The sequence below is a fragment of the Sorex araneus genome, chromosome 3, assembly GCF_027595985.1.
Source record: "Sorex araneus isolate mSorAra2 chromosome 3, mSorAra2.pri, whole genome shotgun sequence".
Taxonomy (NCBI): domain Eukaryota; kingdom Metazoa; phylum Chordata; class Mammalia; order Eulipotyphla; family Soricidae; genus Sorex; species Sorex araneus.
The window spans coordinates 158,429,139-158,444,316 of NC_073304.1; positions in this window are offsets into that span (position 1 = coordinate 158,429,139).

The following is a 15,178-nucleotide window of genomic DNA, read 5'->3' on the forward strand; positions in this document are numbered from 1 at the left end:
GCTGTGCAGCTAGAGCCACAGAAGCCCCAAATGTGAAGGAGATATCCCCTCCTTCCTCCTCACCCTCTTTCCCACCACGTGACCCCCTTTTCCTGCAGGCAGAGGCCCCTAACACCCCACTTTCAGTAAGGACAAAGGAGAAACCGCCCCCTCTTCACGTCCAACCAGCAGGGATGGACACGCACGTGCTCTGCCTGGCCAGGCTTAACCTGTCACCTCCCCCCATCACCCTCACGGTGGTGGGAGGTACCAGTAGCACCAGCAGGGCCAGTGAGAGTGGGCCGAGGCAGAGGGCAGGCTGGGCAGGGGGCGGTGCCCGTTCCTGGGTTGCTTCTGCCCATCTGCGGCGTCAGGCTTGGCAAGCAGCCCCGCCCGCAGAACAATTCATGGCATCTGATTGCTCTTTCTTTTTCATTTTCTTTAGCAACTGGGCTCAGCCCAGGAAACGCTGGCTTCCAGTGCTCGAGTGTTTTGACTCGCAGGCCGTAAACTGTCTGATTTCTTGGACAAACACAATCTTGAGGAATTTCTCTTGCTACACAATGGCCGGGCTGTGAGACTGTCACGGTGCCCATTCAGGGCCCTGGCAGCTCCCCACCCCCTTCCTCCCCACTCAGGCGCCTGGGTTTGGGGGCCCCTCCCTTTGGAGCACTCGCCCTTTTCCCTGGGATCAGGGAGCAACGGGAAACAGGGACAGGGCCCAGCGAGAAACAGGAGCTAGAACACCTTGAGAAAGCCTGCTTGGAGCTGCTGGGAATCTGCTTCTAAGTGGATGGTCATGGAGAGTATCATGCTAAGCGAAATGAGTTCAAAGACAGGGACAGACATAGAAGGACTGCACTCATTTGTGGAATATAAAATATCATAATATGAGACTGACACCCAAGGCCAGTAGAGACAAGGGCGAGGAAGATTGCTTCATGGTTGGAAGCCTGTCTCATGGACTGGGGGAGAAGGCAGCTGGGATAGAGAAGGGATCACTAAGTCAATGATGGGTGGAGGGATCGTTTGGGATGGGAGATGTGTGCTGAAAGTAGATAAAGGTCCAAACATGATGGCCTCTCAGTATCTGTATTGCAAACCATAATGTCCCAAAAAAGTAGAGAGAGAGTCTGGAGAATATTGTCTGCCATAGAGGCAGGGGGAAGATTGGGAACTGGGGGGGGGCGATACTGGGGACATTGGTGGTGGAGAATGTGCACTGGTGGAGGGATGGGTGTTTGATCACTGTATGACTGAAACTCAAACATGAACGCTTTGTAAATGCATCTCACGATGATTCAATTTAAAAGCTCTCAAAATTGTCAAATCTAAAACCAAAGAAAGTCTGCTTGGGCCTCCAGATGCTGCTGTTGAGAGTGCGCAGCCCTGGTGAGGTTCTGAGGTCAATTTTCACATCTCAGAATGAGACCCCCGAGCCCTCCACCACTGTGGGGGCCCCCGGCATACAGCAATGACAACTGGAAGAGAAGAGGAACAAAAGTATATGGACGCAAGCTGACTTTTAACTTGCAAAGGAAATCAAGTGTCTCCATGGGGAGGTTTGTGAGGCTGGAGTTCACCCCTAACAGTGCTCCTGCACCAGTCTGGACGCCCCTGCATCTTCTGGTCCTCTCACTGTTCCCAGCTCCCACCCCTCTCCTATGGGTCCTCCTGCGGCCACCCGAGTCACTTGCTGGAATGTTCTCTTCATATTCCTACCACAACTTCACTACCGGGAACCTCTGAGCACTGAGATCAAGTGCTCCTACCTGGCCAGGCACATGGAGCACCTCACAGAATAGAGCACCTTGCATAAGGGAGCACCTTGCAGAATGAGGCACCTACAGAAAGGAGCACTGCATTGCTGTGCCACTTGCATGTCCTCGTGTCCTGCTCCTGTGCATGCCACTTGCATGCCTCACTGCACTCACACTGCATGCATCACTGTGCTCTTAATGCACACTGGAATGCATGCTGAGTGCACAGCACACTGCAGCATTGCTGCACAGCACACGGCAGCCTCACTGCACAGCACACTGCAGCCTCACTGCACACCACACTGCAGCCTCACTGCACAGCACACTGCAGCCTCACTGCACAGCACACTGCAGCCTTACTGCACAGCACACTGCAGCATTGCTGCACAGCACACGGCAGCCTCACTGCACAGCACACGGCAGCCTCACTGCACAGCACACTGCAGCCTTACTGCACAGCACACTGCAGCCTCACTGCACAGCACACTGCAGCCTCACTGCACAGCACACTGCAGCCTCACTGCACAGCACACGGCAGCCTCACTGCACAGCACACGGCAGCCTCACTGCACAGCACACTGCAGTTTCACTGCACACCACACTGCAGCCTCACTGCACAGCACACTGCAGCCTCACTGCACAGCACACTGCAGCCTCACTGCACAGCACACTGCAGCCTCACTGCACAGCACACGGCAGCCTCACTGCACAGCACACTGCAGCCTTACTGCACAGCACACTGCAGCCTCACTGCACAATGCACTGCATTCTCACCGCAATGCTGCAGCCTCCCTGCACACCACACTGCAGCCCCACTGCACACTACACTGCAGCCTCCCTGCACACCACATTGTGGTCTCCCTGCTGCTACACTGCACTTGCACTATTTCACAACAACAACAAGAACGGCAGCAGCCGAATATGCTAATTACAGTCTCCCTGGGAAATGATTTTAATTTTCATTTTGGAGCTACACATTTAGGGGCTACTGTGGGCTTGTGGAGCAGGGCCAGCCACACGCAAGGTGAGCGCCTGAACCTCTGTGCTCTCCGGGCCTCTGGGGGGGCTGGCATCCTAGGAGAAGGAGGCCCCCATGCGGCATCCCCAGCTGTCTGCAGTGCACACACAGGCGGAGAGGCCCAACTCCTGCAGGAGTGCGAGGGGAATGGGACACAGCACCAGGAAAGTGACATAAATGTGGTGTGAAGGAGGGACAAATGTCAGTGGGGATGCCTGAGGCCATATCGTCCCCAGGCCCTGGGGTGCTGATGGACACCCCGAGTGGAAGGCCTCTTGGGTGTGCGACAGACACTGCCCGCGGTGGTCTCCTGCTCTTTGTGGCATCCCTTTCACCTAGACTCAGACTCCCAAGAATCATTCGTGCAGGTTCATCAGAGCAACTGTCTGTCTAATGGGCCCAGGGCAGGCACGACAGAACCACCAAGGAAAGTTCTAGAAAAGAGTCATCCCGGAAGGAGATGCAACAGGCGCCTGCCCGAATCCCTTTCACCAGCCGATGGGTCACTCCACTATGTTCTGGGGGTAAGACGGAGGAGGACTCACTGGCAAGCCACTCAGGTGGGAGCTGTTGGGAGAAAGCAAACAGGGCAGGGGACATGCAGCAGAAGTCAGCGGCTTCCCCACGGCAGAAGCAGAGGTGGCCTCGTGGGGCAGGGCCCCTGCTGACCCCGAGTCATATGCCAAGGGTGCCCGGCTCCCTGGCAGCTTCTCCTCAGACTCATGTTCATGCATGCTGCCAGCATGCAGCTGGGTCTTACCCAGCAAAGCCAGCGGGCTCGGGGCGATGTGCTGGGCCATGGCTGAAGGCCACAGGAAGAGAGTGGACACTTGTGCCCGGACACCGCTCAGAGCCTGGGTACCTCCAACTGTCCCCATTGCCCAGTGCCAGGTCTTTCTGTGCTGTGAGACGCGGAATAAGCCTGAGAAAACCAGCTCCCAGCAGCCTCTGGCCGCCAGCTTGGCCCATGTTTCAGATCCCAGACGCTGCTCTAAGCCCGGGAGTTGGTTTCAGACTAAGAATGGCCAGAGGAGCCGGGCAGCCTCTGCACTGCCCAGCACCCCTCCACGGACTTGACCCCTAGGCTGGCACCCCCCTCTTGCCAAGGCTCCTGCGCCAGGACCGTTGAGGAACTGCCTGACAGTCGGGGAGGAATTCTACCTCACTGTGTCTGCCTGGTTCTGCAGGAGTCGCGGCAGGTTTGGTTGGTCAAACCGACTATTGCCCAGAACATTCTCTGAGCTCCCGCCTTCCCCTTCTGTCCACCACAGGCAGCCAGCCCTGGCCTGCTCCGATGGGCTGCTGCAGCCCAGGGATTGGGCCTCGGGATGAGCCCTCGGGATGCAGCCGGGGGGGCAGGGGGGGAGTCAGACAGCTCCCTGGTTCTCCTCGGACCCTGGATTTCCCTCATCCCTGAGTTCTGACGGGTCTTGGGGAGAGTGAGGAGCTGAAACGCGGTGGGTTTAGGGACTCCCTTCCCCAAGATGGTGGAGGGGGTGGACGCCTGCTGGAAAGGAACTTCCTTCCTGGTCTGGAGGACTTCTTTTTTTATTTATTTTATTTTAGTTTAGTTTTGGTTGAACCATTGTGAGATAGACCCTGCCAACGCTGTTCATGGTTTGGAGAACTCCTGGGTGCGGGTTTTAGGAGTTTGGTTGACCAGAGCACAAGCGGTGCAAAGGCCAGGTGGGAAATCCTACGCAAACGCCAGGTTTGCTCTTTCATTTTGTGGAAAGCTGATGCGTTTAGGGTGGAGGTTCCACCCAGAGGTGCTCAGGAGTCTGTGTCTGCTCAGGGTTGCTCTGGGTGGAGCTTGGCGGGTGGGGGGGGTCCATGTGGTGCCGGGGAACCATCAAACCCAGGACCCCACCGTGCAGAGTCTGCATCCAGCCCCCTGAGGTGTCTCTCAAGCCCGGGAGTTAAGGTGAGAGGGGCGGGTATCGGGCTCTGGGACAGAGACACGAGAACTCGTGGGCCTGGGGAACAGGGCGGGAAGTGGGTCCGGAGAGCCCTCTGCAGTGTCCGGGGGAGTCGTGAGCACTGGGCCTGAGTCTCTGTGGCTGAGTGCATGCCGTCCGTGCGTGAGGTCCTGGGTGCGATCCCCAGCACAGAGAGAGGGAGAAGCTGCATGCCAGGTCCCCGAACACACCCCAGGAGCTCCCCCCAAGGCATCAGCAGGGTTGCCCCACCTCACCTGCCCTCCAGCTCCCAATTGCCACCCCTTCCTCACCCCAGTCTCTGTCCATTCGTTCTCTCTCCTCTCGGAATTCCTCCTGTGGACAAGAAGGGCCAGCAGAGCAGAAGGGGTGGGGACCGGGAGCCAGTGGGTTCCTTGGTTCTGCCACTGGCTGGACCTGCCCATCCCCACCGTCCCCCATCTCAAGGTGACCTGGGAATGCCCCTCGCTCTGAAGAAGTGGGTGGAGGTGGAGGGAAGGGAGAGGGTAGCGGGAGGTGTTTTCTGCGGGTGGGCTCTGGGCCTGGGACCCCAACTCTTCCTGCGGAGATCACCTGGGTCAGAGACACTCCCCTAACCTTGTCTGCCTGAGACCTTCTCAGTGACTGCCTGTGTGAGCCTTCATGGGAAATCCCACGGGGTATAGCGGGTGCAAAGGTCAGGAAGTCTGGACTCCTTGTGCCAGGCCACGGATGGAGTGGATGTGGGGTTTCCTCCCAACCATGCTGAGGGTATGAGCAGCCATCTGGGGTCTGGGGGTGTGTTGGCTGCAAGGTTAGAGCACACCGCGGCGGGGACCCCCCAGAACCCCACCGTGAGCTGGGAGACACGAAGGTTCTCAGGCTCTTAGGGCCTCTGGGAAGTGGCGAAAAGCCGGCGCCTGGGAAAGTGACTCAGAGACAAGAGAGTGACTAACGTCCTGGGGGACCCTGGCTGGGGTCAGTGTTACAGCTCCCCTGAGAGCAGCACCCCAGGGAATGCCGTGTCCCCTGGAAGGAAGGGACACTCTGGGCTGGACTCTGGGGCACAGCGCCCCACCCCTCGCCCCGCGGTGGGCTGACACGTCAGCTCAGATTTTCTGCCGGGAAATCCTGAAGGCTGGGGGACTGTGGTGGAGAAAAGGAGAGGGAGACGGACAGATGGACGGACAGACAGAATCAGGAAATGGTCCTGTAGAAGCTGGGGGGTTCTTCGACCGCAGAGACAAGCCAGGGCCTGGACAAGGAGCTCAAAGGACTGCGAGGAGGCTCTGGGTGCAGGAACCCTGGATTTGCTCCCCAGCAAGGGGTGGCCTCCAAGAGCACAGCCGAGAGGAGCCCCAGAACATTGCTGGGTGGGGCCCCCCAAACAAATCAGCAGCAATGAAAAGGACCCAGTCCTATTTGACACCACACAACAACATTCCATTTCATTTGATTATTGGGGGGTCACTTCCGGTGCTGTTTGGGGGAGCACGCCCAGTGCCAGGGACTGGAACTCAGGGCTTCCACCTGCAAAGCCCTTTGAGCGTGTCGCCCGGCCCCCTGCCCTTTACTCCTCATACTCTGAATAAGGCACAGGAGCAAAGTCGTGTTCTTCCCTGCGGGGTGCTGGTGGCATTAGCCGGCTCCCGCTCAGAGGTCCAGGCTGTCAGGGTGCCGAGCTCGCACCCACTCAGGCTGGGCTCAGATTGGTTTTCCCTCCTCCCTCGGTGCTCACACACAAGGCCTCGCTGCACCCATTTCCTGTGGTGCTCACGCCCGCCTGGTGCTGTGCGGAGAACACACCCTTTGGTGCTGCGCCCGAACCCCAGGTCCCAGGATCCCCTGGACGTGGGCGCGCAGCAGCAACGCAGAATTGGCGACTCCACACTCGCTTTCCCTGCCCCGAGCTCCTCCCACCCGGGGCCCTGCTTGGGTTTTGCGGCCCGGCCCTGCCGGCGTCTCCCAGTCTCTGACCACTGCTGAGCCCTCGGCACGCTGAGTTTCCCAGGATTCGCTGCGTCCCTGACACTCAGGAAGCTGACACGCTGATTCGCAGCTCCTGGATGGCACCAGCAGCTGCAGCTCTGAGAGCCCAAGACCCGGGAAGGGGGTGGGGGGCGGGCGGGGGCGGAGAGCAAGGGCAGGGATGGGCCAATGCAGGAGATTTCTAATCCTGACTTCCAGGAAATTCGCTAATAGATGGATGAACATGGAGAGCATCATGCTGGGTGAAATGAGTCAGAGGGTGAGGGACAGACACAGAATGACGGCACTCATTTGTGGGCATAAAAAAAAAGTATGAGACTACTTTTTTTTTAATGATTTTTTTTAATGGTTTTTTTTTTTTCCAAAGACAGTAGAAGCAAAGGCCAGGAGGTCTGGTCCATAATTGGAAACTTGCCACAAGTTGGGGCGTGGGGGTTGGTGGCAGTTAGGACAGAGAATGACCATGATAGTTGGAGATAAGCACTCTGGTCAAGAACTGAGTGCTGAGAGGAGGGAAAGTCACATACTTTCAGTGTGTGAAAGTATGTGACATTTTTTTAAATAACTTTTTAAAAAATAACTTTTTAGTAGCTGTATTGCAAATCATAATGCCCCAAAGGGGGGGGAGAGAGAGAGAGAGGGAGAGAGAGAGGAGGAGAGAGAGAGGGAGAGAGAGAGAAAGAGATAGAGAGGGAGAGAGAGAGGGGGAGAGAGAGAGGGAGAGAGACAGAGGGAGAGAGAAGGGAGAGAGACAGGGAGCTAGAGAAAGGGAGAGAGAGAGGGAGAGAGAGGAGAGAGGGAGAGGAGAGAGGGAGGGAGAGAGAGAAAGAGATAGAGAGGGAGAGAGAGAGGGGGAGAGAGAGAGGGAGAGAGAGAGGGAGAGAGACAGAGGGAGAGAGAAGGGAGAGAGAGACGGAGCTAGAGAAAGGGAGAGAGAGAGGGAGAGAGAGGAGAGAGGGAGAGGAGAGAGAGGGAGAGAGAGAGAGGGAGAGAGACAGAGGGAGAGAGAAGGGAGAGAGAGGGGGAGCTAGAGAAAGGGAGAGAGAGAGAGGGAGAGAGAGAGAGGGAGAGAGAGGAGAGAGGGAGAGGAGAGAGGGAGGGAGAGAGAAGGAAAGTGTCTGCTATACTGCTATAGAGGCAGGCTGGGATGGGTGGCAGGAGGGAAGCTGGGAACATTCGTGGTGGGAACTGTACACTGACAAAGGGATGGATGTTGGGACATTGTTTGACTGAATCCCAATCATGAACAAGTTACTCATGGTGAGTCAATAATAAATAAATAAATAAATAAATGTCAAACTTTCAGACTTAGAAAAAGACTCTGACTTGCTGGTGCCTGACTGCCCCCTTCGCCCCCTGCTCTCCTTGCCCGAGTGCCCACGGGAGCCTGTGCGCCGTTGGCTGTTGAGCACAGACGCCCCGGAGAGTCTAGTAGAACCATCTACACCTGTGAACCTGGAGCCTGCCCGCTGCTTCCGGCAGACGGGGGTTTCTGGACAGGCCAGGTGAGCAGAGTGGACAGGGCACCCAGGGGCCTGCAGCACAAGGCTGGGTGCCTCTCCGGGCCCCAGGGTCTGGCTGCTGCTCTGCCCTCAGCCCCCCAGACAGCTGGAGGGCTTGCATCTTCTCCCCCCTCGGAGAGTTCTGCTGAGTATGGGATGCAGGTGCAGAGAGAACTACCCGGGGACTGGGGACAGGGAGGGCGGAGGGCAGAGGGATGCGGAGGGGTGGGGCTGGGGGGGCTTTGGGAGGGGGGTGAGCTGTCTGCTCCTCCCAGCAGAATCTGAGCCTGGGCAGGACTCGTGCATGAGCTCCCCGCCCCCTTCACCCCTGCAGGCCTGATGGAGGGGGCTGATAAGCCGCCTTCAGAGATGAGCTGGAGCGGTCTGCGCCTGCTTCCTTGAAAACTCCTGACTCAGGAACTCGTCCACATCCTCAGGATGGCACGGGGCTAAAAATAAAGCGTGACCAGAAAGCCCCCTGGGGCTGGGGGTGGGGACGTGTCCATGCTGGAGGCTGGGAGGTGAGGGGGAGGAGGGGAGGCCAGGAGGCAGGAGGGAGGAGGGCAGGAGAAAACTGCATGAGCCTGTGAGGCTGAAAGGCCAGTCCCGTGGGGGGTGGGTGGGTTGCATGTGGCTCTCCTCACTGGGAGAGACCCCTCAGCTCCCCGCAGGCACAGGCGAGCCTCCCTGGGAGAAGTCACAGGTGTCTTTTGGGCTGGGCTGGGGACCCAGAGGTCTTAAGCTTGACTGTCACCCAAATTTGCTCCATTGCTTTCCTGCACTGCATTGCCCCAACTCCCCTCCCTGCCCCCAGCTAAGGCAGAGTGGGAAGGGGGTGCTGAGGGACTGAGCTTCCCTTCTCAGGCAGGATGTCGGCCGAGCCACACGTACGGCAGGGCTCAGGGGCTACTCCAGTCTTGGTGCTTGGGGTCTCTGCTGGTGGTCCTCAGGAGAACACGCAGAGCTGGAATCAAGCCCAAACCCAAGTGTGCCTCCTTTTCAGTTTATTTTATGTGTTAGGTTTTGTTTGATGCTTAAAAGGAGGTGGCTAGCAGGGCTGGAGAGAGATCTCAATGGGCGTATGCTTTGTATGTGTGAGGGTCCAGGTCCAATCCCCAGCACTGCTTGGTGCTCTGAGCAAGACAGAGAGTGGCCCCTGGGAACCCAGATGGCAGTAGCTTCCCCCCGAAACTAGGCAGATATTGGCTTTTTGGGAGGGATACAACGGATGGTGCTTAAGGCTAACTCCTGGCTCTGTCCGCAGGGATCATTCCAAATGGTGCTTGGGGGAACGTGTGTGGTGCCAGGAGTTGGACCCAGGTGGACTTAATGGAAGAGGCCAATTGGGAACAGGGGCTAGAAAACAGCAAGGGGAGCTACGCAGCCCCCAGCAGCAGGGTACCCCCTGGGAAAGGCAGAGGGTCACAGCCTGGGTAATATCTGGAAGGGAGAAAGAAGAGGTGGAGGGTTAGTGATTTGTCTTGGGTGACTTTGATGCAATTGGTTTTCCACATGCCCCCACATTGGGCGTGGTTAGGGTCTCCCAAGCAGTGCTAAGAGGCCCCGGTGGGGCCACCCAGCAATCCTCATTCATCTGGATCACTGTGAGTCCCCAGGATTCCTCATAGCTCAGCGTGGTGTTCACAACCCACAGTTTTCGGGGGACACTGTGATGCTGGAGATGCCACGTGCAGGGCATGCACCCCACCCCTGAACGAGCTCCTTTATGTGGAGACTAACCGGGTTTAAACACATGGACCATCCTGTTGGTCTCAGCAACTCAGGGCTAAGTCCTTGGGCAGATCAGGGATCGGGGAAGGCTGGTGAAGGCAGATTCCCAGGGAGGAGGGGAAGGACTGGGAGATGGCGAGGAGTCTGGCATTTACAGAGCTGACAGACAGTTCTCTGGTGACCCAACCCAGGACAGAAACATCCGAGAGACACGCTGGTCAGTCATGCAGGTTTGGTCCATCCATTCTTCCATTAATCCACCCATTTGTCTACTTACGTACCCTCCCATTCACCATGCGTCATTCATCCATCCACCCTTCATTCATCTTTCATCCAGCTCTCCTTATTCCCACTCGTTATCCATTCGTTACCCACCACCCATCATCCATCCGTTCATCTCTCCACCCATCTCTCCTACTCACCATCCACCCATCCAACCCATGCCCACTGCGTGTGAATATCCTTCCTGTCCTCACAGCTCACCATCCAGCCAGGACACGGAACTCCTAAAGAGGTCAAGAGACTTCAGAAGGAGCCTGCGGGAGGGGCCCGTTGCTCAGGACCTGCAGACTGAGGACAAGGACAATAAACAGTGGATCATCAGGAGTATCTAGTTTCTGTATTCCACCCTCTTGGGTGGGCCTCACTCTCTCTCTCTCTCTCTCTCTCTCTCTGCTCCCTTCCCCTGTCCTCCCCTCCCCTGCTTTCTTCTCCCCTCCCCACCCATGTCCTCCCCTCCCCTCCCCTTGTCTCCATCTCCTCTCCCCTCCTCTCCCCTCCCCTCCCCCCCTCCCCTCCCCTCCCCTCCTCTCCCCTCCTCTCCCCTCCCTCCGCTCCCCTCTGCTCCCCTCCCCTCCCATCCCCCCCTCTCCTCTCCTCTCCTCTCCTCTCCTCTCCTCTCCCCTCCCCTCCCCTCCCCTCCCCTCCCCTCTCCTCCCCTCTCCTCCCCTCCCCTCCCCTCTCCTCTCCTCCCCTCCCCTCCCCTCCCCTCCCCTCCCCTCCCCTCCCCTCCCCTCCCCTCCCCTCCCCTCCCCTCCCCTCCCCTCCCCTCCCCCTCCCCTCCCCTCTCTCTCCTCTCCTCTCCTCTCCTCTCCTCTCCTCTCCTCTCCTCTCCTCTCCTCTCCTCTCCTCTCCTCTCCTCTCCTCTCCTCTCCTCTCCTCTCCTCTCCTCTCCTCTCCTCTCCTCTCCTCTCCTCTCCTCTCCTCTCCTCTCCTCTCCTCTCCTCTCCCTGCCCCATGCTCACAAAGTCAAGACCCTATTTTCTGCTTCCCAGCTTCTCTCTTCTCCCTGTGGTCCTTGTCCATTGTCTGCCTTTGGTTTCTATTTGTCAGAAGGTTTGGAAGCCCATTGGCTTTATCCAATGACAGCCTGGAGTTCTAGGTCTGGGCCATCCCCCCAAGCCAGTCCTAGACTTGTGGGCTTTGAAGATGCCTGAAGTGGAGGAATCCCAGCGCTCTCCCTCCCTTTCCCTCTCCCCTTCTCCACGTTTGTTCCCCCACCCCCACCCCAGTCCTTCTCTTTCTCTGTCCTGCAGGATGCTGGGGGCAGCCCAGTGCATCTGGAAAGCCTTGTTCTAATTAGCACCTTTTTGAAATGGGCTGGGTTGATTTGCCACACTTCCATGCCTGTCACATCATCCTTCCCGCTCTTGTCCCATGCTCTTTGTTCTCTCAGACTCCGGGAGAAAGGAACCGGGCACTTCACTTTTCCTTTTCTGGAGAAGGGAGATACGGCCAGGAGGAAGGATCGAGAAACATCTGGCCCGTGCTGCCCACTGTGAACCCCCTTATCTTTCTGTTCTGTTGTTGTTTTGTTTGGGTTTTGGGGTGTAGGGACCACACCAGTAGTGCTCAGAGATTGCTCCTGGCTTTGTGCTCAGGCTCACTCCTGGTGTGCTTGGGGGACCCTTGGGTGCCAGGGATTGAGCCTGAGTCTGCTGCATGCAAGGCAGGAGCTTTGCCTCTGTCCTCTCCCTCTGGCCCTTTTCCTTTGACTCAGGAGCAGGCACTTTGCCAGCTGTGTGGGAGCACCTGTCCCCTTCTCCCCTGGCATCGAGGACCAGGCTTGGTGGGTGCCCAGGAGTCAGTGCTGGGTGGGGAGCACAGGGGCTCTGATGGGAGCTGTGCAACCTGGGGGAAATGGCTTCATCTCTCTGGGCTTCCTTTCTTCTTTGTGCAAGCAGGGACAGAGGGGATGCCACTTGGCAGGTCGTGTGTCAGGACGGACTATAGAAGGTTCTGGAGTTCTGATTGAGTGGAGGAGGGAGAGGTTGGCAGTCTGACCCCTCCCCTGGAGCAAGGGTGCATCTGACACCCCTGCCCCCCCAGTTCCTCAGTCCCAGGAACCTGTGGCCTGGCTGTTTTAGAGCCTCCATCTGATGTTCCTCCTGCTCAGCTCAGAACCACTGAAGGACCAGGGAGGGGCTCTCCTCTGTTCCCGATCCCTGGTGCCCTCCCTCTCTGCATCAACACCCGGGGAAGAAGGGGGCCTGGATGCTGCCCTCCACAACACACACACTGCCCAGCGTCGGCCCACGGGGCAGTGCCAGCTACTGACAGGGCAGAATCCTTGTCCATCACTTCTCCGAGTCACTGTATTTGACGCCTACAGCAGTCCTTGAGTAATAAGTTTGTCTCCCATCCTTGGGCCCGGGAGAAAGTAGGGATAAGATGCTTGTCTTGTACATGGCTTACATGGCTGTGGCGGGCTTGGTTCCTGGCATCACCGATGACCTCCCGAGACACATCAGGAGCGTTCCATGAAGAAAGTGTTACATGCTGGGTGATGGGTGGAAGGGTAGAAGGAAAGGAAGGGGAGGCAAGACCAGGTGAGGGCACGATGGATTGCTCTGGCTTTGTTGGGGTTCAATCCAGACCCCGCAGATACGAGGTATATGTTCTCTCCCTGGACCACATTCCAGGCCTAGCACCTATCTTTTCTGAATTAAGTAATTTAAACTCAGAAAGATTAAGGAAACAGCCCATAAGTTAGGGCGCTTGCCTTGCCCTGGTTTAATCCCAGCATCACATCTGGTCCCCCAAGTATCATCGAGAGTGATCCCTGATCCAGGATCTCTGAGCCAGGACTAGCCCTTGAGCACTGATGGGTGTGTCCCCAGGATAATAATAAATAAACAAAATCTTGTTGGAGAACCATGGGGGCTGCTATGAGGAAAATTAGGGGGACAGGAACCCCTCATTCAGCCCCAATCAGACCCAGAAAAGCCAGCTGGGCCAGTGGCCGTGGCCCCTACAGTAAGGGGGTCTAATTCCAGATGAGAGTAAGAGCCTGGGTTCCGCCAGCCTCCGAAGCACACAGGATTTGCCTTCCTCATGGATTAACAGCCCCCAGGATGTCCGTAGCAGCCCAGACCCCAGACCCGGCAGATGCTCTGACACGCAGGCGGCACTGGCTTGTGAGCTGTGTCCAGCTGTGGAGAAAGACTTGGTGGAAGGGCGCTCATCTCTGGTCTCCCTAGGAAGCTGGCGGAGCGCTAAAGAGCAAGTGAAAGGAACCTACGTCCCAACTTTCCTTTCTGAAAGCGCCCAGGTAGGTCCAAGGTCATGGCCACTATGGCAGGCCAGGCGTGTGCTCTTGTCTCCCTGCGGACAGACCCACTAGCAGTAAATCGTCACCCAGACCTGACTGTGTCTGGGGTTAGAAAGAGTGGCTGCAGGCCTTTGAGGGAGACGAGAACTCAGGAGTTGGGGGCACTGATCAAGCTAGTCACCTTGGTCCCTACTCAGCTAACACGTAAACTCTCATGCACACATGCAGGCACACTCACAAACATATACACAAATGCATACACACACAAACACACATGCACACAAATGCACATGTACACATACCCACACACATCACTGAATTTGCAACCTGTGAAGCAGCCCAGGCACGTTCTGCTATTCTCTCAGTGCCTGTGGTTCTATAGAAACGGGTTTGCATTTGCTGTAGACGGTGACAAGCGTGCAGACAGAGCTTCACAAACAAGCTGGCATGTCGGCTGCTCTCGCCCCCGTGGTTCAGCGGAGGCGTCGGCCCGATTGTGGGTTTTCAGGCCAGTGATATGAGGGTTTTACCACAGTGTGAGGAGCCTTTTTCACTTTAACTAGTTTCTGACTTCATTATTGCCGTCGTTTCTCAGAATCTGTGTGATCTGTGTGTTCTACTTGGTATTCTAACTGGCATTTGCTGAGAAGAAGGGCGGGACAAGAGAAAAGACAAAAAGAAAGTAAGGGAGTGAAGGAGAAAGAAAAGAAGAAGGAAGGAAGGGAGGAAGGAAGGAAAGAAGGAAGGAAGGAAGGAAGGGAGGGAGGGAGGGAGGAAGAAAGGATGAAAAGAGGGAGGGAGAAAGGAAGGAAGGAAGGAAGGAAGGAAGGAAGGAAGGAAGGAAGGAAGGAAGGAAGGAAGGAAGGGAGGAAGAGAGGAAGAGAGGGAGGGAGGGAGGGAGAGAGGGAGGGAGGGAGGGAGGGAGGGAGGGAGGAAGGAAGGAAGGTCTACCCTTTGGCTAACGTCAAGGTCAGTTCTCAAACATGAGGACACACTGGCCCTTGGTCCACTCTGGTCAAACTGGCAGCCACTGAGATGCCTCCTGCTCACCAACCTCCCTTGCCCGGAGCTCCCGCCACAGCTGGGAGGGACTGACAGGGAGACACTGGTTTCTCTGCAGTGTCGGGGCCTCGTGGACTGCAGAGACAGGAAGGGCCGCAGGCACGGCGCTGGGGCTTGGCTACTGGTCCCCGACAGCTCTGTGCCAGTCAGAGTGTGGCAGCTCCTCTCTGCTCATGCCACACCCACACCTGCCTGGGGCCCGGAGGCCGTGGCCTGCCACGCCAGCCTGGTAAGGGCACCTGGTCTGCCGTGATCGTGGGCCTCATCCGTGCAGGCCAGCGCCGGGTAGGAGCAGCCCTGTGTCTCGAGAACCTCAGCTTCCACGGCTCACTTTGCCTAATCCGCCATGGCCTCCCCAGGCGAAGAGGCCCCAAGGCCTTCTCCGCCTCTGAGGCTGACCAGAGCCAGGCCCCAGGCTGGCCTCCGTGCAGAGGCGACATAGGCCCAGCGCAGAGCTGGCCCAGGCCCAGGGCCTGGGTGGGGCCCTAGGCCTGCATCCTCTGCCACCTCCGGCCCATCTCCCAGGCCACACCAGACAGAGCTGGTGACACAGAGCAGTCACAGCTGTCGGGGCCAGCAAGGGACCTGCTCTGCCAAGGCTTGGGCGCCAGCTAGCTGGATGTCTGCACAGAAATGAATGCATCTCTAGCTCTGTGTGTGTGTGTGTGTGT